Source organism: Mustela nivalis (assembly GCF_964662115.1).
Source record: "Mustela nivalis genome assembly, chromosome: 17".
Classification (NCBI taxonomy): domain Eukaryota; kingdom Metazoa; phylum Chordata; class Mammalia; order Carnivora; family Mustelidae; genus Mustela; species Mustela nivalis.
Window position 1 is genome coordinate 39,285,682 of NC_139036.1, and position 24,498 is coordinate 39,310,179.

General features: G+C 55.5%; 1 long non-coding RNA gene across 1 annotated transcript; it reads right to left on the reverse strand.

Annotated features, from left to right (window-relative positions):
• Positions 1-6,847: 6,847 nt before the first annotated feature.
• Positions 6,848-14,642, reverse strand: LOC309851008. Its single transcript, XR_014304586.1, has 2 exons — positions 14,410-14,642; positions 6,848-7,540 (listed from the first exon to the last, which is right to left on the reverse strand). It is a non-coding gene; the product is annotated as an uncharacterized lncRNA (long non-coding RNA).
• Between the last annotated feature and the right edge of the window lie 9,856 nt (positions 14,643-24,498).

The following is a 24,498-nucleotide window of genomic DNA, read 5'->3' on the forward strand; positions in this document are numbered from 1 at the left end:
CGAACTGAATTTCTCCCCTGCGCCCCCTACCTGCCTCGGTCTTCAGGGAGCCAGGGCTCACAGGTGGGTTCCAGCTGTGTCTCACCTGCCATGGGCCTGGGGGCAGGTTCTCTCTCTCTGTCTTGGATGTTTCCTTTCTTGTTTCCAGCTACTCTCAGCCTCTTCTTGTTCTCTTCCTTTCTCATTTTTGCCAGTCCTTAAAGCCCTACATTTGTCTTGTTCACCCCACACCTCACCCCACCCTGCAGCACACTGCTTGCTGTAGGGTAGGGGTGCAGTAGATGTTTGTTGCGGTCAACTAAATGACTGCATCCTTTTAATACTTTCTTGCAGACTTCCCATCTCTGCCAGACTCAGCTTCCTCCACCTCCATTTCACTTCTCCTTCCCTGTCTCCCTCGTCAGCGCCTTCCCTCTTGTTTCTTCCCTGCTGTTCCTGCTTCCTGAAACCCTCCTTGGCCTTCTCTTTTGCATGTAGTTGCCCCCATCTCATTCATTAGAGCACCCGTCCCCAAGGATGGGCAAGAGCACCAGAGGAAGGGTGGGAGGCAGAACTGCAGTTTCTGCCCTTAGGAAGCTCTAGATTCCTTCTGGGGCCTTCTGTGAAAGGAATGGTGCAGCAGGTGTTGGATGTCCAGAAGCTAGAAGAACGTCAGTGTCCCACCCTTGACTGACTGTTGGTCCTTACTCGTTGCTACAACCCAAGCTTTATTGTTTATTTTTGAACGGTTACAGCCAGTTCAGCCTTCAAAAGCTGGCTGTTCTCCCTTAAGGATCTTCCCAGTAGCCTCTGCTTCTCCTGTTTCTCTCGTCTGGTTTTCTACATTCTTGTCCTTTCTCTCTCCACCTACAGAGAAATCAAAGTTGCAGGCTTGTCAAACCATCCCTGCTACTCTTATTTGCCCGAGAAAAAGTGAATCCTCATTACTTTTTTTTCCTCCCTGGCCCATCTATGATTTCAATGACTGAAGTTTCCTTAGTCTTCTATGAGCATGAAACATTGACAGAGGCTGTAAAGTGTTATCTCCCTATTACAGTGTGGCGGCTACCCCATCCTGTACCCCAGGGGCACGCACACAACCATCCCCTTCTCCACTGCCCAGGGATGCCACTCCTGACCCATGCCCTGACTTGTCATCTCCCTCTGTCCCCTAGTTCCCCTGCCAGACCCGATGGCTGTCCACCAACTGTCATGGAATCTTCTAGCAAGAACATTCCACCCATCCTTCCCCACAGAGTTCTTCCTTCTTACCTGGTTCTTTCTACCTCCTAATCCCCTCGGGATGAGGTCTGTGGAGCCTCAGAAAGGTCAGTTGCTTCCCTCCCCACTCCTCCCCACTCCCTTCCTGGGGAGCAGCCCTTTAGGGTAGAAGGCACCTGCGCCCTCTCAACCACCGTTTGTGGCCACTAGGGGGCATCCAAGGCATTTCTAGAAGCAGATGCTGGTGGTGTGTTTTGTTTTGCTTCTTTTAACCTTATTGGAAGGGAAAGGCAAGCATAGAAATTGAGTTTAGCAAGCATGCATTGAGTGCCTACTGTTTGCCAGGCCCACGCCTTGCTTCACCTGGAAAGAGGATATGTTCTAGCCTCCCCAAAGACTCTTCGCAGAGCCATTTGCCTCTTCAAGGAATCAGTTTCTACCAAACAGCTCATCTTCCAATGACTGGTAACATTCTCCTATCTCTGCCTCAGCCTCTCACGTGTGCTCAGCCCCTCTCCAGCCCCCCCCCCCCCCGCCCCGGTTCCCATGGCAGACTGGAGACTTTCCTAGGCACAAAGTGAATTTCTCCAGGTGTGCCCTGTCTCCCTCTCTCTTCTGGGTCCCTGAACCTCTCCTGTCAAAGCCCCATCTCTCTGGCCATCACTAGCCGCCTCCAGCTTCTCCAGACACCCTGAGTGTGGAGGATGGGGGTTCAGTGAGGCCGTTGGCTGGGATGCTGGGCTCAGGAGCATCACTTCTTCATCTGGAAGCGCCGCCCCAGCCAGCAGAGACTCAGGAAGTGGGCGACGGTGGTGGCGATGACAGTAACAATGATAATAGTAATAATACATTGGGACCCACAAAATGGCTGCAAAATACCCTCTAATGATTACTTGTATTTATAGATCTCCTTCCCTTCCTAGACACTTCAGAGCCATTGCCCAATTAACCCTCCTAGCTTCCCTGGGAGGGACAATTAACCCCATATTTTATGGCCAGGGGAAACCGAGGCTCTAAGAAGGTGGTAGAGTTGGCTGAGGTCACACAGTGCATCAGCAGGAGCAGAATTTGCGGAGTGGCACTCTCTCCTTGCTTCCCTCTAGATCCAGACCCACCTAGGTGTGTGTGCCCACGTACATACTCGCAAACACGCGTGCATGCACGCACATTTGCACACCCGCTCACCATCCATCCCTCCGCCTTGGGAGAAGCTGGACCTGGGACAAAGGATTGCTGCCCCGGGGTGACAAGGAGAGAGTCCGGGTAACCACGGAGGAGGGCTTCTCCGGGCCAGCGGAGGCTCTGGGGAAGTCCCTGTTCTGTTGGTTACACCTCAGGTCTGCCAGGGTGCCGGTCAAGGAGCCAGGCTCCCCAGACTTCAGGACACATGAGGGAAGAAATAGTGTCTGAGTGTGGCTGAGTGCCTACACATGTCCCCAGGAATAGTGCCCGACATGCATTCACCCTGCAAACTCCACTAACCCCTTCTAGCCGCAGTACTGGGGATGGCAGTGTGATTCCAGAAAAGAGAAGAGACTTAGCCACCCTAGAGGAGGGAGGCCCCCCAAACCAGAATGGCACTTATATGGCCTGCAGAAGAAGACTGTGCTGACAGGAGCAAGGGGAAGCGGGGAGAGATGGTGGTGGGCGCAGGACTGACTCTCCCTTTCAAGTTCTCACCAAGGAAGTATAAAAGAAATAAGGAGGGGGCGCCTTCTGCTCGGGTCATGATCCCAGGGTCCTGGGATCAAGTCCTGCATCTGGCTTCCTGCTCAGCGGGAAACCGGCTTCTACCTCTCCCTCTGCCTACTTGTGCTCTCTCTCTCAAATAAATCTTTTTTTAAAATTTAAAAAAATAAAGGGGCACCTGGGTGTCTCAGTGGGTTAAAGCCTCTGCCTTCGGCTCAGGTCATGATCCCAGGGTCCTGGGATGGAGCCCCGCATCAGGCTCTCTGCTCAGCAGGGAGCCTGCTTCCTCCTCTCTCTCTGCCTGCCTCTCTGCCGACTTGTGGTCTCTCTCTCTCTGTGTCAAATAAATAAATAAAATCTTTAAAAAACTTTTTTAAAAATAAAAATAGATAAATAAAAATAAAAGAAATAAGGAGATGCTTGCTTTCTAGTCTGAACTCAGACATGGAAGGGGGAGTGTGCTTTTTTTTTTTTCTCCCGCAGCAGGAGGAAATGTGGTTATCTAAAAGAAAAGCTTCCCGGCTACACAAAATAGTGTCCCAGAGCAGGTGGCAGAAGAAGGCAATGAAGTAAAAGTGGGATGATGTTTGGCGGATCTCTGCACCGTTCCAGTTGGGTTGGACCCTGGGATGGGGAGTCATACGTCTGTGGGTGGGTCCCCGCTTGGGGAGAGCAGCTGTGGAAACCACACTGACCACAGCCATGGCCTTGCCTGGATCCTTCATGTCCCTGACTTGACTGGGCACCCCCCTCCCAGCTCCACTCCTGACTCTCAGCTAGCCCCTGACCCAGGCCGCCTGGCCCTCCCACGTCTCCTGCTTCCCCGGCTCCACACTACTGAGCCTCTACCAGGGCTCCCAGCTGGGTCCCACCTTTGATCTGGCTTCAAAAAATAAAAAGCAGTACCAGGAGAGTAATTTTCCCCGACCTGCTGGGGAGGAAGGCAGGCTGGAGGCAGGTCCTGACCAGCCCGGCCCACTCCTCCTTGAGCCTGGAGTCTGAAGCTGGTGGCAGGAGGGGGTGGGGAGAGGGTTGGGGACCCAGGGAGCAAAGACATTTTCCTCTCTGATTTCCTCTCCCACCCTACTAGAACGCTGACCTCAAGTGAGTCTTCCTCCCCTTCCCCGCTTGCCAATCAGCAGAAGGAAGGAGAAAGGAGAGGAGAGCTGTGCTCGCAACCCACCAGCCACCCAGCACTGGGCTGCCCACCCCAACCTCTTCCCTGCTGGGCTGTGTTAGAGCAGAGCCTGGCCTGGAAGGGCAGTTCTTCTGTCCTCTTCCCCACTTGTGCCCCTGGCCTGTTCCCTGGGGGAGTGCTGACCGGCCACTCAGGGTGGGGCCTGGCCATGGGCAAGTCTGTGCCCACCCGGCTGGGCACCCGAGACATGACTCAGTTGGCTGTCTCAGCGCCAGCTCTGGTCTTGGGAGGCTGGACTGGGGAGTGGGGAGGGGAAGGCTAGACTGGAGAGAGGGTGGGTCAGCCTTTTATGGAGTTTCCTCCCCATCCCTCAGCCTCTAGTACTGCAAGCAGCTGGCCCAGGATTTCCATCTTCCGGCAACCCCCACCCGCCCGCCCAGTTCAAAGACTCTAGCTCCTCACCTGTCCTGGGATGCTTCCCTGGGGCCCTTTTAAGTGGTTAGTGGCGCACCCCTCCTCCAACTCGCTGAGGTTCAGGGCTGCTCCATGAAGGTGTAGGAGACATGGGGGGACTTAGGGTGATGGGGTGCAGAGTCCAGAGTTTGGGAGGAAGCGGAAACATAACCTTAAACCCATTGAGCTGCCCCTAGTGATGTCAAGCCCTCCACACAGGGCCATTGACTACTAAATAATTCTTTCCTGGATGGGGAGACGAGCCTGGGGTCAGGCCCAAGGGAAACTCCGCACCTGAGTTAGGTGGGTAAGGGCTGAGGGCAGGGGCTGGGCTGGTCACCTCCAGCTCAGCCTTTGGCGCATTGGCTTAAACAAAAGATGGCCACCAGGCGCAGGGGCATGGAGCTCTCCTGTCCTGATTGTGCCATTCCTGTCTCCCTTTCCGGTAGACTCCTACCCCACAAACGTACTCTGAAAGTGTTCCTGAAATCTTGGGACTCTTCCAGAATTGGCCAGAACCCACCCTCCCCTCCTGCCCCCACTTCATGGAAAAAGGGGCCGTGAGCAAGGGTTCCTACCTCCAGAAGGAGGACCATTCTGGAAGCCCCCCCTCCCAACTCCCCACCTGGCCCCAGGCACCTCTCCCTGACCTGGGGGCAGAAAGGAGAGTCTGGGGTGGGGGAGGAAGTTGGGAGTCACCTAGTCTCCAGGTGGGCGGGGTCCCCACAGCGATAACTATCTTTCTGGCAGCTCTAACCTGTTCTATCGGTGAGTAATTTTTTTTCCTAGAGGAGAAAGGTGAAGGCCTTGGTGGGGAGTTATTCTGGCTCTGAAGTGTCCTTGCAGCTCCCCAGGCTCCCTCCAGGCCTTGTGCAAGAGCCGTAAATCTCTCACCACCCACAGGCCTGGGGGTGCCTGCCGCTCAGCTTTCAAGTCTGGAGGTTTTTATGCGTTTGCTCCTCTGCTGGGCTCCACAGCTCCTGCCTGGGGCCTCTCCCCAGCCTGTAAAAATCCAGTCCCATAAATCTCAGCTGCCCCCCTAGGGGCCAAGCAGCGTTCCTCCCACTCCACCCCCACCCATAAGCATCTCAATCCCTGCCTCCCCGCCGCCCCCCCCCCTCAAGAGATGGCAGCCAGCGGAGCAGGGGCAGGAGAAAGAGGCAAAAGGAGTACTGAGGGCAGCAGTTGGGTGAGGGGTTTTCTGGAGAGTTCCACTTGGCCCCACAGCATTTGCCTTGCCTCGTTGGGTTTGGACCTTGTAACTGAATGGGGTGTTTCGACAGCGTCAGGCACCGGAAGGGGGCTTTTGCAGGTCTCTGGTGGGGAGGCCTCTTGGCCTCCTCTGCCTGCCGGCATCCACCTGAGCCTCCTGAGACAGGTGGCTGTCTGTCTGCCAAGCCCCCGGGGGCTGTCGGAGGTGGCAGGCAGCCCAGGGACTGTGCCGCTTTCCTGGATCAAAATGGGGAGTTGAAGAATGGGCAAGGGGGTGATGGTGCCCTAGACACGGAGGGCCACACACGACTTGCACGGTCCAGTAGCTTCAGTAATAAAACACAATTCTTAACCTCCCAGTCTGATGGGGGGCAATGGACAGTCAGCCGGATGGGTCAGAGAGGAGGGTCTCAGGTGGCAGGACCTGGGGTGTCTCAGGGCTCAGGGAAGGCGGGGGAGGGGTGGGCTTGTGCCTGGGAATTGGCGTCTGGGGAAAGATGACAAGGGGAGAACTGCAGGAAGCAGGGCGGCTGGTTACACTGGAGGGAACAGTCTGCTGGAAGGTTCCCCTGGGGGGACAGGATGCCGGGGACAGAGCAGGTTTGCCAGGAAAGTGAGGATCCCGTGCAGGGCTCTGCCCTTCCTGGAATGAGCACTGGGAAGGGAAGAGCTGCCCTCCTCCAAGCACTTCACGTGCACATAGCCCCACTTTACAGATAAGGAAGACGAGGCTTAGCAAGTTTAAGGAACTTGCCCAGGATCATCCACTGAATAATGGCACCGTCAGTGCTGGATAATGGAGTTAATAGTTCCAGAGCCAATGCTTTCCGTATCGGCCTCCTGCAGAAGTAGACAGAGGGCACTGTCACCCAGGGCAGAGGGTGTCCCCTGTACCGCCTCCCAACTCCTACAGAGGCCAGCAGTCTTGTTGTCCTCTTTACTCAGGGAAAGAGCAGTTCTGGTCCTTTCTGGGGGCCCTCTGCTTCCTGGGGCACACCCACCTTGGAAGCAGCATCAGGGACTAGCAACCCACAACCACTGGGTGCCCTGCTTCCGCTAGCACCAGCTACCACCAGGAAACTGGGCACTCGCAAAAGTGAAACTGACTCTGCCGGTTTCCCGCCCCCGCGGAGGGAAATGGGGAGCAGCCTCGGCTGGACAACAACCAATTAGGCACTTTTTATTGCCCACACTGTCATAATCCTCCGAGCTTGGCCCCGATGAAGAGGAAATGGGATGGCAAGGAATTCCAAGATGCCTTCAGAGTTCACGTCAGCCATCCCCTTGCTTCTAGGTGCCCCCCCCCATGCCATCAGGAGAATTTTCCCTCCAAGTGAGGTCCTCAGTCCTGGAAGTCAGCAGGGCTTTGTGTCCAACCAAGTCCTTTAGCCTCTGAAACGGGGTGTTCTCTTGTTCTTTGCTCCAGCAACTCAGGGAAGAGGAATTCCACGCCTGTTTCTTCCCAGGACAGGGACAGCAGGAGCTCCTTTCTAGGACGGAGATGTGGTGGTGGAGGCCTCTGGTGGGTGCCCCGCAGGATGTGGGCATCAGGGGTCAGGGGAATTGCTGGTTTTTCCTTAGTACCCTCAGACTCCTCTCTCAGACTGGCAGCTCCCAGAGGACAGTGGACTTGTCTCTTCCAACAGATTGAAAATCCCTCAAGAAGCTATCTTTGCCAGAGAAAGTCTTGTTTGGATTCTGCCCTTTGCCTCAGTTGCCCAGAGCAGAGCTTTGTCCACAGTAGGTCACTCTCGCTGTCCCATACAACGACTGTGGCTCTGGCCCACAGTGGGCAGCCTTCTGGGCAGGAAGTATAACCTCCATCTGTCACAGTCTTCATTTCCACATCTGTAAAATGGGGGTAATAAATGGACCCACCTCAGCTGTAGTTGTGAAGATCTCAAAGAAAATGTTAGCACCTGGCCCATACTAAGGGCTCAGAAAATGAAAGCTCTTGTTAGCTTTGGGGACAGCTGGCAGAAGGAAGACAGCAGCTTTCCTCCCGTCAGAAATCAGGATGGAATTCTAGCAACCCAGGCTTAAATAGGGAAGGCCAGAAGCCAGCCAGCCTGGCAGCTCTGTGGGGATCTCTAGCTGAGACCCAGGTGGACAGGTCGGTTCCCTTTTCTCTAGGAGAGAGCAAGAAGAGCTGCCATCAGCATGGGTCACCTCAGGGACCCAGAACAAAGAGGGCTACCATGAAGGGGGATGTCAAGTTAGGACCCTGCTGTCAAGGCAAGTGGAGAGAAGGGTTGTGTGCTTATTCCCTTAGAAGGCCATGGCAGCCTCTTTGCCAGGGTGTTGGGGGTCTCAAACCCAATGGAGATGTTTATCCAGCACAGTGGAGGGTTGGGCATGGATGGACACAGTCACCTCTCCCAGACCATGGGTCCCAAAATCACCTGAAGGAGGGGAGGGGACAGAAGGACGTGAAAACATACTCAAGGTGAGCACGCATTCATCTTCCCTTTCATGGGTAGACACACGCCTGGGTTCAGAGTGGACCACAAGCTGCTTTACATATCCATACTGCCTGTCCTCAAAGAGAAGGGGGTCTCAGGCTTGGCAGCTGCTTCAAGGAAGGAGAGGCACTGCCTCCCCAGCTGATTCTGCCCTGAGGAAGGACCCTGGATGGGGCTGAGCAGGCTGACACTGGCAACGAACCAGGGCCCTCAGGCAGGCTGGACAGGCAAATAGGAGGAGGATGGAGCACCATGCCATTACAGAAGAGCTGGGACAGACTCTACCTTCCTCGGTCTTGGGCCTGGAGGGGAAACAAGTAGGACAGGGAGCTGGGGCTGGAGGAAGGCTTTGAGGCTCTTGGGAGAAACTTGGTGGTGGTGGTGGGGGGGGGTAGAATGCTCTCTCTTCTTCCTTTCTTCTTTTCAGTTTCAACTTAAGAGTTTCCACAGTGGGAAGCTTCCCCCCTTTGCTCCCTGGGCTTACCTTTGCAGGGACTTGTTTACTGAGTAGAGAACTGAACGCCCCTCCCGGCCTCCCTCCTCGACCACCAGTGGGCAGGGGAGGCCTGTGACCAGTCCGGAAGGCCACCCCTTCAGGGAGCTGTTGGTCAGATAGGGGAGACACAATTCTTGACCACAAAGATTTCCCAGACTGATGGGGGAGATAGAGCACATCCCTGATTCATCAAGAGTCACAAGGACGGGCAGCAGACAGATGCAATTCTTGAGGTGGGACTCAGGGGCTGGGAAGACCCTCTGGGGAGCGGTCTGAGGGCAGTCAATGGGGAGAAGCTCCTAGAAGAGAAAGTGTCGGAGACTTAGGGGGAGGGTCCCATGAATGCCATTTATCCTTAAGCCAGGCCCGTTTATCCAAAAAGGAAACTGCCTGGGACTTCACAGGAAATGTTCATCTGAGCCAGGATTCAAAGTTGTTCCTTTTCCCCAGGGGGGAGGAGGGCTCTAGGAGAAGGTGGGAGGTGGGGAGGGCTGAGGGACAGACAGGGGACAGACTGAAGGGGGAGGGGGAGGGGATGCATGCCATTTTGGTGAAGTTCCTCCCTGGCCCATGGATGAACCAAAGTCACTTAAATGAAAAAGAGAGAGAGAGAGAGGCGAGTTGAACAGGTCCCTGTCTGGCGGCTGTGAGTCAGGGAGCCGGTCCTCTGATCCTATGAGCCAAATCCCTGAATCTCCGGGGCTTTCAAGGCTCTTTGGGTCCAGCCTCAAAGCCACCACCAGGTAGGGATCTGCCCCCTGCCTGACCTCCCTCTTTTCCTGCCCTTTCGCTGCTCCCTGACCTCCGACCCTGGGGCCTCCCTGGAAGGCTGAGTTACTTCTACCCCTACCCAGATTTGGGGTAGACTTGGACAAAAGGGACAGAACGAAGGGGCTGTGTAGCCGGGCACAGGACAAGGAGCTGGAGAAATCCATGTTTCTCAGCCCTGGCTGCTGCTGGACCCCACTCTGGTAGCCACAGGGGAATTGGCCTATCAGAAAGGATGCCGGCATGCGTGCTTCAGGGTGGGAGGGGGAGAAGGAGGAACTAACGTGGGTCCCCAGAGCCCCCTCTGTGTGGGTGCTAACTGCCTTTAGAGGGAATTCCTTAGAGGGGAACACTGCAGGGGCCCAGGAACCTTTGGCTCTGGGTCTGACCCTCTAGGGACCTCAGGGAACTCCCCGATCAGCCCCCCCCCCCGCTCTGGGGAGGCCCATGTGGGACCAACCCGGAGGTTTCCCTTCAGGCTCTTCCCAAGTCGAGACCCTTGAACTGTCCTACTTCTTGGTGGGAAGGACCCTCTGGGGGGCACCGAGCCCATTCTCCTGTCCAAGGGGAACCCTCACGGGGGGGTGGGTCCCTTTTCCTGAACCAGTGGTTCCTGATGGCCCATGAAGACATGGTGGGACGTTGGGGAAGGGTAAGGAGTGGACCATGTGTTCCCTGTATTGTTGGGGGAGAGCCCCCCGACACTGTCTTCCAGCCCCTGGGAGCTGGCACACGGGCCTGTTCCTGACTGGCTGGGAAGGCTTGGAGCCTGGCTGAGCCCCAGTCTCAGGAGGGAGGGAAGAGCGTAGTGAGGGGGTGGGATGCCTCTTCCGCCCTGTAGATTAGGGACTCTGAGACAGGAGAGGGCCTGTCACCGGGCCCATAAATAAAGCAGCTGAGTCTTTCCCTCCATCTGTGTTTATCTGTCTGGCCTCGGGTTTCCGGGAGAGGAGATGTCTCAGCAGCCCCAGCAGCAAACCCTGGGCGCTGGTGGGGAGGAGGGCAGCTTCCTTGACTTCGCCTGGCTCTCACCCTCTGTTTCTCTGTCTCAAATCCCTGCCTCATGGTCGCTCTCTCTGCAACCTGGACACTGAGTCCAGCAGCCCCTCTGAGACCAGGCAGGCAGGGTGCGGGATGTGGTGGGAGGGTCTCTGACAGTTCTGCTGTCCCTCCCCATGGGTATGCACCCTCTATGGGCTGTGGAGGAGAGCCCCTGGGGCCCCCAGGGAGGTGAGGGGCAGGAATCAACAGGGTGCTGGACAGGGGTTGGGGGGGGGCGGTCTGAGTGTGTGAACTCCCGGTCTGTGAGGGGCAGCCTCAGAAGAGGGAGGCAGGCCTGATCCTTACTGATGAGGGGAGATCCTGCTCTCCCCATGCACATCCGCAGACTCTCCTCTTAGCACCCTCCTCCCCTCCCTGCTTCCCTGGGGCTCTGTGAGGACATGTCACCAGGGCTCTTCCAGTGTGGGTCCCCAGACCACCTGCACCAACGTCGCGCTGGCAAAGACAAGGGAAAACGCTTCTCTAAATGCAATGTTCCTGGGCCCCATAGACTTGCTGAACAGAGAGGGACCTTTCATTTTGTTCACTTTAAGGATTTCACACACACACACACACACACACACACACACATAGCATGTGTGTGCACAAGCATGGGGAACAGCGGGCAGAAGGAGAGGGAAAAGCAGGCTCCTCACTGAGGAGAGAGCCTGATGCTGGGTTTGATCCCAGGACCCAAGATCACTGCCTGAGCGGAAGGCAGAAACTTAACTGACTGAGCCACCCAGGCATCCTGGGACCTTTCATTTTAATGAATGTCCCAAATGATGAGCTTGAGAACTGCCGCCCTGTGCTGTCTGAGGTCTGGCTCTCTTGTTCTCCACCACAACCCCAGCACCCAGCTTGGTGCCCGGAACAGAGTAAGTGTTCAATATGAACATCCACCGATTGAATGCATTTCTAGATGGTGACTACCCCTCCTTTCAGGTGGGGCCTTCTTCCCTGGCCTCTCCAAAGACCCTGAATCTTCCTGGAGGAGTGGGGGAGGGTCCCCAAGTTCCTGCTCTCAGAGGTAGTGGTGATACCAGAAGATGTCAGCCAGACCCCACCACCACCACCACCACATAGTGTCGCAGGACTGTAAGCGGAACAAAACTGTATATATCACTGGCTCACACAGAAATACTCTCATCACAGCGATTTTAGGCCACTGGGGAGCTCTCACTAGGGCAGGTGAGGCCTCCCAGCTCTCCTCGGAGTCCACAGGAGCCACAGCCTCCAGCACCCATCCTCGGGGAGCAAGAAGGGGCAGGAGGCTGGGAAGGGTAAAATCATAGAGAAGGAGAAGGACCAAAACTGTCAATGAAGAACCACAGCTAAATGAGGTCTGTGGGGAGAGGAGAGCACACCTGTTGCACAACTCAGGCCAGGGGTTCCTAGAATTTTCCAAGGGACTAGGCATCCCAGCCAGGAATGCCTGAATAAATCACTTCTCTTCTCTAAGCCTCAGTTTCCCTGAGTGTCAAATGACCATCTCTGGAAAGGAAGGCAAGGCTCCTCCAGATGAAGGGTCCTCTCCCTTGGGGGAGGGCCACTCAGGTCGCTGCCTCTGCACAGCTGGCTTACTCGGTGTAGCAAATAAATTTGCACTCATTTGCTTCCTGGATTAAAAAAAAAAAAGAAAGAAAGAAAAAGAAAAAAAAATGTAGTCTGCAGATGAATAGAAAGCGGTAGGGTTCCAAGGTGAGGAGCCTGCCCAAGGTGGGGACTGGGATGTGGAGCAGGGCCTGGCCTCCTGCAGCTAGCAGGGGCCCCTCTGGCAGACTCTGAGAGCCTTTCCAGCTCCAGAGTGGAGAGGGCACTCTAGGCCTTGAGGGGCTGCAGGGTTGCAGACGCCAGGCCGTCTGGCAAGGGAGAGAGCAAGGGACCCAGGCATTCTGGGGGAGAGGGGGTAGTGAGGGGGCCCTGAGGGTGAAGGGCAGCTGAGAAGGGCTCTCAGGCCTCCCAGGGAGCCTGGAGCCAGCCCCAGGAATGTACCAGTAAGGCAGATGGCAAATACTTGCCCTGAGGCCCTAGAGAGGGATGAGGGAGGCAGGAGACTGAGAGAGGAGGAGGAGGAGGACAGGGATGAGGCAGAGTGCAAGGAGCCTAGTTTCCTGAGGAAGAAGGAGGCAGATCCACTCTCGGGCAGGAGAGGGTGATGGCGAAAGTGGCCACCCTGGCTGTGGTCTGGGGTTGAAGGGGAGGCTGAGAAATGAGAAATCAGCCAGGGGAGACCTGGGAAAGGCAGGCTAGCTGGGTCCTTCCCCACTATCTAATGGCTCCAGCCAAATCCAGGAGGGGGTCAGATAGAGGAGGCAGCATCCTCCACCCTAGGGAAAAGTCCTAATTGATGGCAGAGACACAGTGCCATCCAGATGGGGCCTCTACGTCCCACTGACACAACCCAGGTCCTTGGGAAGTCCTTAGTCTCATGGAGGACACAAAATCCTTGCCTCAACCTGGGGTCAGGGGGCGGGGGGTTGGGGGTGGGATGTACGATGGGACACTACACATATCTTCAAATTACTTAGAAACTCAGCAACACAGCAGCAAGGGCACACACAGGGGACAGCTGTGAATGCTGAGCCTTTCCTAGATGGAGGGGACCCCAACATAAAGGAGCAATTAGTTTAGCAGAATGACTCAGAAGAGGCTCCCTCAAGTGGATTTTGAGTGAGATTTTGAGGACAAAGAAGGGGACAGTTGACTCAGAGTCCTCTGGCCAGCGACACTGGATGGCAGTGGTGCATAAAGAGGACTCCAGGTCTGGAAGAGCCTCCCCCCTCCCCCGCCAGAGATGATCATTTGACATTCAGGGAAACTGAGGCTTAGAGAAGAGAAGTGACAGGATTGGAGTGAGCCAGCAAGTTAGGGGCAGAGCTGAGACCAGAGAGCAGATTTTAGGGCTCCTAGTCCTGCGCTCTTTCTCCTCCCCCAGCTGCCATGCTGACAACCTGCGGCCGTTGGCAGAAGGTTCCAGGAGCCATCCTCCAGGTGTTTTGTTAGTAACAGGGGAAAGTACCTAAATTTCTTAAGGCCTCTTTTTCTCCATCTGTACTTTGGGCTCTCTCATCAAGGAGGGGGAAGGCCTTTGCAGGAAGTCTCCACAGGATTCCAGGTTATTGGTAGGACTTGCTAACAGTTTTCCTGAAGCAAACATGGGTGGCCAGAGAGGGAGGCCAGAGGCTGGGGTACCCACAGCTGATGGGGAAGTGCTCTGCTGCCACAGGGGCCTGATCTGATGATTTGGGGGGGGGGGGGGAGAGGACCAATTTGCATTTTATTTGCATATCAATTGCGTGAATTCCAGGCCTGGCCACGTGCTCGGGAATCTCCCTGGCTCTGGCTCCCTCCGCTGTGGTTTCCCCACCTGCCTGAGAGCCTCCTGGTTGCCAGTTGTGTGGCCACAGCTGGGGAAGGGGCGGGGGGAGGGGTGGTTCGGACGTTGGCCACTGGCTTCCCCGAGACCAACAAAGCAGAGCCTTCAACGCCCCAAGCTGGCGCCCCGGGCCCTCCCGGCCTCACTCCTGTGGGGTGCCCAGGAGGCCTCCCCCCACGCCCTGCGGGAGGCTCCAGGCTGGCTGAGGGACGGCTCTAATCACGCCCAGGGCCTCCTAGCGCTCTGCCTTCCTAAACGTGGACCCCCCTCTGAGGGGGACCCAGCGGGAGTCCCTCGGGCCCTCCCCAGCTCACTGGGGAGAGCGGCCCCTGCACCCCCATCCCACCGCCCTCAGCAGAGGCCGGGTGCTCAGCGGCAGTGGGCCGGCGAAGGGCTGTCCCCTCCCACTGGAGCCAAATAATTGCCTCCTGCTTTGTTGTGTGGTGTCTGGGGCCCGGGGCCTCTCATTTGTGGGGACGTGCTGTGGCGAGAGCCTCCCTGCGTAATTACCCCCTCCCCATCGCCGCCGCCGCCGCCACTGAGCCTCCTGCGTCCGCTGGGCCTTACTCACCCCGCCGGCCTGCAGCTCCCCCCACGGCCCAGACGCAGGGAACTCCCCTCCCGGGTCCCAAACTGTCCTCTTCCGGCAAGCCACCGCTTGGACTCTCCCTATGCGCCCCGCCCCCCCAAAACCGGGGTGGGCAGAAGTAGAGCCGATGGGGGTCTGTCTCCCCGAAGAGACCTGAAAGAATCTTTCTGATCTGAATACAATCCTCCCCACCCCGCCCCTGCCGACAACCAGGTCCTCAGCCGGGGAACCAGACCCAGGATTGGGCTCGGGGCACGCGCCTCGCGTTGCGCAACATCTGGACAGGGGTTGCACCTGTCGGGACTTGTTCCCAGTTCGGGTTGGAGCTACCTGCGACCCTGATACCTGGGAGAAAACACTCCACTCTAGCCACTCTAGCTCCGCTTCTTTTTTTTCTTTTTCTTTCTTTCTTTCTCTCTCTCTTTCTTTCCTTCTTCTTTTTCTTTCTTTCTTTCTTTTTTTTTTTTTTTTTTTGTTTCCTATTCCTGCTTCTTTGTCACCTGTTTACCTATTTGTTATAAAGGAAACGAAGAAGAGCCACCCTTCGAGCTAGCATGGGAGCCTGAGATACACCCACGCACCAAGGAAGGAACAGAGACACTCCCCAAGATAAAGGGGGAGACTCCAGCAAAGAAGCTGAGACCCAGGCCGCAGAGAAGCCTGAGCGGCCAGCCAGAGGCACACAGAGGCAAAAGGAGGGAGGAGTGGAGAGATTTCCATTTCTCTCAAGTCGAAACTCAAAAAGAAATAGAATGGACAAACAGATATAATGAAGCTCTGGTTTCTTGTTATATTTTATTAAATCTTGGGTAACTCTTGGAGACTAGACCACGGAAGTTGCGTAAAGGCTGGACTTGGAGGGGAGAAGGGAGGACAGAGAGTAAGAAGCCAAGATAGATTAGGAAGGGAGCAACTATCACAAAGGTTTGTACACAGCAAGCACTCAATCATAAATAATGGCAGGGGGACCCCTCTCTTCTGAGGCCAGGACAATTGAAAATTTAAATGGCAACAATGCCCCCCTCCCCCAATCTGGCTGGCTCAGTTGGAAGAACATGTCACTCTTGATCTCCCAGTGTGACTTCAAGCCCCACGTTGGTGGAGATTACTTAAATAAATAAATAAAGTTTAAAAAAATAAATAAGTGGCAGCAACAGGGATGTAGGACGGACTTTTCTGGAGGAGGGACTTTCCAAGCATAAGAACCATTCATGAAACAATAAATGTTTTTAGAGACTCTATACTATGTCCCAGACACTGTTCTGGGTGCTTCAGAGGCAATCAGTGAACAAAACGAACAGAGATCCTTGGGAAGATTTGAGGAGGTTATGGACTCTGTCTGACGGCAGGAAGGTCAGAAGAGCACAAATCCCTCTTCTCTGCACGTTGTAGAGGAGTTACTTAGAAAAGATGAGTTTTGAGAATTCTGGGATCTGCCAGAAAATTAGAGAAGGTGAGCTCTAGGTTTGATGACAGAGACAGCCAAACTGGTGGAGACCAGGTTGTCAGTGGAACACCCCCCCCCCCCGAGTTCAGAATAGGAAAGTGTGGGCCCCTCCTGAGGTCACATAAAACAGGCAGAGTTTCAGTATCTGGTATGACCGTCGTAGTGGAACACCATGGAGCCTAGGATGCTGTAAGGAGATCTCATCTCTAGGCAGGTCAGTATTCAAAGCAACCTTTATCCTTCTCTTGGTTCTATTCTCACTCTCTCCAGGGATTTCTTCACATTCCTGTTATCAGGAAGCTGTCCCTGAAGGTCCAGCTCCAAGCCCTTTCCCTCAGTGGTAGTGGAGGCATGCAGTGTTTTCTGTCCTTTTCCAGGGTAGAAGGACAAAGAAACAAGGATGTCATTTGCTGAGGTGGGGACCAAAGTCTCCTTCACAAACACCCCTCCACCTCTCCCCAGCTGCCTCTTTTAGGCCCTGAAGCAGAGGAGGGAGATGAAAGGGACAGAGGTGACCATGGGTGGGGTGTGGGGGGGGGGAGGGTGGGACCCGACTGGGAATGGATTTCAGGAGCAGATAGTGGGGGTGGGGCTGAGGCAAGCGGGGACTCTGGCAATCTCATTGGCTCCCTTGGCATCAAAGCATCCATTGGCTTTCTGCAAAGTAGAACTGATTAGTGTGCTTGTGTGAGTGTGCTTGTGTTAGTGTGCTTGTGTTGACTCTGCAAAATTCCACACACACACACACCCCCACTTTTACCCGTACACACGTAGTCAAGAGATTCTCCAGGAATCCAGCCCTGGCCGATCTTCATTCTTGAGTGACCCCTGTGATCTTCCAGCTGAAGAAGCAAAGAGCCGTGAGATCCCCTTCAGGGAATCATAAAACAAAATTTTGGTTTGATGTGTAAAAAATGTTTTGTAATGTGAACATTTATTGAACCATGACATGCAAATAGAAAAGTGTCTTAAGTATATGACCTAAGTAAATAATAAGTAAAAATATGGGGTGAACTTTCACCAAATGAACACACCCGTGACGAGCGCTCAGCTCAAGGACCAGAAGGTTACCACTGTCCCAAAGCCCTCACTGTGCCCTCTTCTGAACTAAACCCCCTAAGGGAAATGGAATCCCTGACTTCAAAGAACATAGATTGGGTTGGGGTGTGTGTGTGTGTGTGTGTGTGTGTGTGTGTAGGTTTTTTTTGTTTTTTTTTTTTAACCTTCCTATAAATGGTGACATTTGCTATGCACCCTGTGTCTGGCCTCTGTCTCTCCACATGGTTGTGAAGTCACCTTTTGTTTGAGTTTGAAGCCATCCGTGAGGGAAGAGATGAGATATATCAGAGACTGTCCCCTTTGGGGCTCAAACTCAGGCTCCCTTTCAGAATTTGGCGTCAGCATCCCCACTTTGCCAGTCCTCTAGACTCCCAAGTCCCAAACAGGATGAACATTCTGAGAGACCTTGTCCTCCTGGGGCTCCTATCCAAGCTGGGATCTGGGAACTGTTGGTCCCAGACCGCACCTCTCCAAAGGGACTCCAGAGGAAGTCCCCGACCTGGGCGGGGTTAATTAGATGGCGCTTTGAGATCTCAGGATGAAAGGACTGCCTAGAGCCATTGTCCTTGGCCTCTTGTCCAGCTTGGCGGTGGGGGGGGGGGGACGGGAGGGAGTACCTTGTCCCCTCAGGCCCCAGAGATGGGGGCAGCAGCCCACAGGACTGGCATTGCCAGATTCTGAAGGATTCTCTGTTCTGAGAAGCTCCTGCCCAGGGAGACAGGGTGCTCAGGGCTGAGATATTGGGGAGTGGGGAGTCCAGGGCCCACACCCCTGGGGTCCGCCTCTCCGCCTCCCGGGCAGCACCCAGACAGCCCGGCTCTGGTGCCGTGTGTGGTTTCAGGATAAGCCTCCGATGCCACCCAGAGCGCCCTGCTGACAGACAAGGATCTCACCCGCTTTCAAAGACGCCCTTTCATCTGCCAGGGCTTAATTACACCTGCAGAGCGGAGGAGAGGGCACGGGAGCCAGCCCCCTCCCTCTTCCCCCGTCCCAGCGCCCAAGCCCCCTGCCTCAGGAACCCTTCTCCTCCCTCCCTTCTGCCTGTCCTAAAGCTCTGGCGGCAGCCTCGGCACCTGCCAATTATGGCTTCCTCTAGGGACAAGTGGCCCTCTCTTCTGGGAGAGAGGGTGCCTGTGAGCAGAGGCTGGAAACAGGTCCCGTGTGTGTACCTGAGGATTGGGAGTCCGGGGGTCTGGGCAGCACTGGGAGGCTTGCTGGGAGGCACTAGGGAGTGGGTGAGGGCCTCGTGAGGGGGAAAGTTCAGATCTGGGATGGCAGAGGTTTAATGGCGGCCGTGAGCACGTGGGCTCTGACTCAGGCAGCTCTGGGTGGGAACCGTGTTGCACTGCTTTATCAGCTGCATGACTTTGCGTCTCACTTATTTAAGCCTCAGTTTCCTCTCCTCTAAAATGGGGATATGCCTGTCGACCTCATGGGGTGGTTGTGAAGAATAAATAAGACAATGCACGTAAAACACTTAGCTTGTGGCAGGGGTATATCCGAGCATGGGAAAGTTGTCACTTTGTGAGGGAAGGCCTTCGGGACCCCCAGGACTGAGTTGGTCTCCCCAGTTCTTCATGCTTATTCCTCTTCCAGCACTTGAGGCTCTGCTTTTCAACAATCTGTTTAATTAGTCCTGGTCTCCGGGGCTCTGGGGTGGTACAGTCGGTTAAGCATCTGACTCTTGGTTTCAGCTCAGGTCATGATCTGAGGGTTTGTGGTCTTGGGGTTGTGCGATCCAGCCCCTGGATGGGCTTTGCGCTCAGCGCAGTGTCTGCTTGGGACTCTCTCCCTCTGTACCACCTCCCCCAAAACTCTCTCAAGAGTCTCTCTCTCTCTTTCAAATAAATAAATCTTGGGACTCCTGGGTGGCTTAGTTGGTTAAGCATCTGTCTGCCTTTGGCTCAGGTCATGATCCCGGGGTCCTGGGATCCAGCCCCACCTGGGGGTCCCTGCTCAGAGGGGAGCCTACTTTTCCATCTGCCTCTGCTTGCCGCTCCCCCTACTTGTGCTCTCTCTCTCAAATGAATAAGTAAAATCTTTAAAAAATAAATAAATAATCTTTTAAAAAAATCAGCCCCAGTCTCCTTTGACCATGCAAGCAAATCCCTTGAAACATCATATCTATGTGTCTTCAGCCCTTTGCCTGGAACATAGCAGGTGCCCACTACAGGGGCTGCAGTGTGGAAGTCGAGAGTGTGATAGACACTCATGAGGGAAGGGCTCCTCTGGAGTGGGGGAAGGCCTTAGGTCAGCGTGAGCGTGCGTGTGACCACCATGTGTCCCAGCAAAAACAACAGAGGGGCTATGGGCGTGAGCACGAGTGCGCGCACTGGTGGTTGCCGCAGGGTTGCCCATGGAGTGATTCTGCTGCGCCTTGTCTGCCCTGGGGTCTGAATGAGCCTCTCAGTGAGGGATGACCTGGGAAGCTGTGTGGGTGAGTGAGGTGTGTACGCATGTGCATGTGTATGCGTGATGTCAGGGGATCTACCTGTGTGATTCCATGCAGAAATCTGCACAGGAGGAGTCCTAGCCACCTGTGTCTGCAGGTGTGGGGGCAGTGGGGAGGAACATGCAGGTGTGGCTTCTCCTGAGCATCTGATTAGGGCTTCCCATGGGGCTGAGCTCTTAGACGCAGATGAGGTCCCCAATCGAAGGGCTTCTTCCCTGCCAGGCCCCTGGCATCAAGGCTGAGAGAGAAATGGGGTAAGAGCCCATCCCTTCACCAGAGTGGGGTGAGTGGGAAGAAGCCACCACCCGAACATCACAGTCCTCCACGCCCCTCCTGGTCCTGGGGACCAGCTGAGCTGCTGGGGATGGATTTCTTGGGGAAGTCCAGGAAGCTGGGTGGGTCTGGGGAGCCTGGTGGGAGAGTCAGAGCTCCCTGACCAGAGGAATGGGAAGGTGGCCCTCTGCCCTTGCACGGGACCCATGATGGCACACTTCCCATGTTGTCGGTAGAGTCCTGCACGCAGGCTCTTGGTGGTCCTATTATCCAAAAGCAAGAAGGTTCTTCTCAGTGTCTAACCCAAATCCTCCATATTCCAGGCCAAACTGGGCCCTGTCCTCCCATCGTCAGAATCCTTACCTAGATTTGAACCTTTGACCACTGGTACTCTGATCCTCAGGCCAAGGGGCCCTGCCATCAGGCTTCCCCCCTTTTCCTTCTATCTTAGTCTTGTCATTTCTCTTCACTTCCCGCATCCCCTTCTCCGACCCTGTCCATCCTGGGGGAGAGGTCGTCCCCCAAGCTCCTCTTGACAGCAGGTCGTTCTGGGAGCCTGACCGACTTCCCTGATGTTCTCAGGCTCTGTGAAGGGGCTGGGTGCAGGGAGTCCCCACTGGAACGGCGCGATGAGATGGGGTCTGACGGCCCACTGAGGTCACAGGCGCTGATGTACGTCAACAGTGGGTGTGGATGTCCCAGCGGGCCACACAACCTCCCTTTCATCCTTTGTTCCTGCCGGCCCGGCCCATTCCCACCGCGGATTCTCAGATTCCCAGCGTGGCGTGTCCGATGAGCCAGAGTCTTCGCCCTGACACGATCCTCTCCCAGCCCTGCCCTCTGCTCACCTCCTCCCTGCCTCTCTCCCCGCCAAGGGGAAACCACTGGTTGGGGGGGTGGGGGGAGGCAGTTGCCTACAGTCTCCCTCCTACCCCTCTCCTTGCCAAGCCCCCACTGGCCACCAGGGGAATTATGGTTGGACCCAAGGAGAAACTTCGAGGGGTGTTATCAAGTGGAGAACTTGGGCAGGTGGTAGGCCCCACTTTCCCTGGGAGCAACAGAATGCTGGGAGAGAAAGGAACAGTGTGCCTGGCGGCGGGAGTGGGGGGGGGGGCAGAGAGGTGGGCCAGGTGACTTCTCCAGTCTCCCTTCCGCCCTCGGACGCCATCCCCAACACTTTGCTCCCCACAGATGTCTGGCTGTTCCAGTCTGGCAGCCAGTCCCAAACATTTCTCCATCCACCCTGGATTAAAACTCTGTTTCCACATCACTGGAAATGGCTGCATCTGTTGGACCCTCCCAGCTGCCTGCTTGTCTGGGCTCTCGGTCCCTTCCCTGGCACCATGAGGCCTCCCCAACCTGGGTCCATCTTTCTCTTCATCTCCAAGAGATGATGCAGCTTGGATTTTCTACTCCAAACACCTCCTCGCGTCTTCCTTCTGTCCTTCTCCAGGAAGCCCTCACCGGGGCCTGGCTTCCCCCTTCCTGCCTTGGCCCATCTCCCCAGTCCTGACACACCCCCCACCCAACCCCCTTTTCAGTCAGAGTCTGCCAGTGTCTCTCCTGGAATGTGTGGTGGCTCTTGCTGAGGTAAGTCAGCAGTTCGCAGAGGATGGGGCTTGGATCTCGCTCTGCCCCGATTAGAAACACCCCAGAAATGTCCATGGGAGTGGGGCCTGAAGAGGCAAAAGGGGAGACGAAGGCGATTATCAGGGGGAGGTGCTGAGAAAGAAGTGGCGAGAGCGGAAGTAAGAAGTGCGTCTCCCCTGAGCTCGGGCCAGGCTGGAGGGCAGCAAAGAGAGGGAAGTTATGAAAGGGTGGTTGGGGGCGGTGGGCGGGAGGAGAGAAGGTCCAACGGCTCCTCCAGTGGGTCTGACCGGAGGTTCCCTGGAAGAGTTTTCCAGAGCAAAGGCTTGCTGTGGGAGCCCGTTGTGGAGGGCAGAGGAAACCCGCTCTGTCTGCCCATCGTCCCCTCTTTCTCCTCGCCTAGCAGGAGGATTTGGATGCCGTGGCCCGACTGGAGCAGTCCAGAGCCATCAGAAGTGCAAACAAAAGTCCCCAGGCAGCCTCCAGTCTTGGCCTGGAAGAGAACCCACTGGATTCTAATCCTGGATCTGCCATTAATTAATTTGCTGAGTGATCTCTGGCAAGTTCCTCAGCTTCTCTGGGCTTCCCCTTCCTGTCCCCGCCCCTCCACCCCACGAACAGGTGCCTGAGGGAGGAGGCGGGGCCTCTTCCAGGCTGGCTCTGAGGCCCCAGGATGGATGGGATGACCTCCCGGGTCCCTTTCAGCCATGGTCCTGGGCCCTTTCTCTGGCCAATGGAGGACGTTGAGGAGGCGGATAGAGGGATGTTTCACTCCTGATGGGAACATTAATCTCTCCACACCTTCTTCCTACCCCTCCTCAGAGAGCCCCCCACCGAATCCCCTCGCGTGCTCTGGGCCCCCTCCCCTGACACTCCCCATCTTCCTGCCCACCTGGGGGCCTTGCCTGGGAGCAGGAGCTAACTCTGGGGAGAGAGACTAGCCCAGCACTCCTGATGAGCAATAATTTGTTTTATGACAGAAAAGGAAATTGTCTTCAGTTTCACAAGAGCGAAACGAATTCGTTTGAAGTAGTTTGCCCCGCGGCGGCCCGAGAAGGTTTCTCTCCGAGCTTGCCTTCGCTCTCCTCTCCCCCTCTCTCCCTCTTCCCTTCTAATTACTGCAGCTTCCAAGCTGTTGGCCCGAGTTGATGCCAGCCTGTCAGATGCCAACTGCCCCAGGATCTCACCTCTTGGGTGTGGATGGGGGGGGGATGGAGCCACAGGAACAAGGTGGGGTGGCTCTCGGTTCAGCCTCTGCCGTGCCCGAAGCCTCGCCTGGCACCATCACCGAGGGCGGGGGCGGGCTGGGGCAGAGGGCAGCTCGCCAGCACCGGCGAGAGCAGTCAGCTCCCAGGCCTTGGACGACCTCGACCTCGAGGGGGTACCTTGATTTCCCCAGGGAAGGGGCCTGGTGGGCTTTCCCGCATGTGCTGCCCCTGTAACCCCACCAGCCCCCCTTCTTCATCCTTGGATTTCAGTCTAGAGGCAGAACTCCCCGATGGCATCCAAGTAAGAGAATGGACGGACCATGGCTACCTCCCAGTGTCAAGACTCAAAGATTCATGTAGGGGCAGCCAGGATGGGGAGAAAAGCATCCGTGGGCCATCAGTGCCCTCATGAAGAGTCCAGGGGACTGAAAAATCCCGGGATCCTACTGGACCCCTTCTAAGGGTTCCCTCCTGCGCGCTTGCCCGTCTTCCACGTCTCCATCCTTCCTCCCATTCATCCACTCAACACACTTCCTAGAGTGTCAGGCACCCACTCAAGCCCTGGGTGGGACAGAAGCTCCCACTACCCTGGAGCTTCCATTTGAGTGAGGGGTGTGTTAGAGACACAGGAAAAGGACTGTGCCCAGCACGTGCCTGGAACAGAGTAGGTGCTCGCAAATATTTGCTGAATGAGTGACTAAATGCCCAGGGCGAATCAGAGGTGACACTACAAAGAATTCAGCTGGTGAGGAGAAAACAGAATCACTTGTCTAACCCCTCTGCCTCCACGCCCGGCCTCCCTGCTCCCATCTTCTCCAGGGAGCCCTCCCACCATGGGCCCCAGGGAGGGCGCAAAGGGGCCGCTGGCTGCACAGAGAGCAGGTAGCTGCTGGGTTCCGGGGCTGCCGACCTGGCACCGCTGCTTGGCGCGGGGTGCCTCTAAAACAACAAACTTCATGTCTCTAATTCGGCTCTTCCTGTTTGTCTTGATATTATCTCCTGTCCTTGAAGCCCACAGGCCCAATCAGAGACCGGGCAAAGGGCAGGAACTTTGGGGACTCAGAGACAGGGAGAGGCAAAGCTTCTCCCCTGTAGGTTTCTAGCCTGTGCCGTAGGGCAACTGGCCTCAGGTCTGAGGTCTCATTAATGCTCCTGGGCATCAGTGAGGAGCACCCACACTACAGGAAGTTCCTAGATCCTGGGTTCTGGCCATCACCGGTTCTTGGATCAATGACACTCTCGCTGCTCTAGGACTCTTGGCTTTCTGAACACTTCAGTAGAGGGAGAATTCAGGGTGGAAATCATCAAGCTTCACTGCCTTCTCTTTCTCATTGACAGCATAGCTGGAAAGTTCTTCCTCCTCCTCCTCCTCCTCTTCTTCTTCTTCTTCTTTAAGATTTTTATTTGTTGGGACACCTGGATGGCTCAGTGGTTTAAAGCCTCTGCCTTCGGCTCAGGTCATGATCTCAATGTCCTGGGATCAAGCCCTGCATCGGGCTCTCTGCTCAGCAGGGAGCCTGCTTCCCCATCTCTCTCTGCCTGCCTCTCTGCCTACTTGTGATCTCTGTCTGTCAAATAAATAAATAAATAAAATCTTAAAAAAAAAAAAAAAAAGCCTCTGCCTTCGGCTCAGGTCATGATCCCAGGGTCGCATTGGGCTCTCTGCTCAGCAGGGAGCCTGCTTCCTCCTCTCTCTCTGCCTCTCTCTCTGCCTACTTGTGATCTCTGTCTGTCAAATTAATAAATAAATAAATCTTTTTTAAAAAATATTTTTTATTTGTTTATTTGACATAGAGAGACAGTGAGAGAGGGAACAGAAACAGGGCAAGTGGGAGAGGGAGAAGCAGACTCCCCGCCCAGCAGGGAGCCTGACACAGGGCTCCATCCCAGGACTCTGGGATCATGACCTGAGCCAAAGGCAGATGCTTAATGACTGAGCCACCCAGGTGCCCCAGGAAAGTTCTTCTTGATGTCTAACTTCAGTACCTCTCACTAGCCTTTGGGGAATAGCTCTGATTTGGGGTGAACTGTCTTAGGTTCCTGAA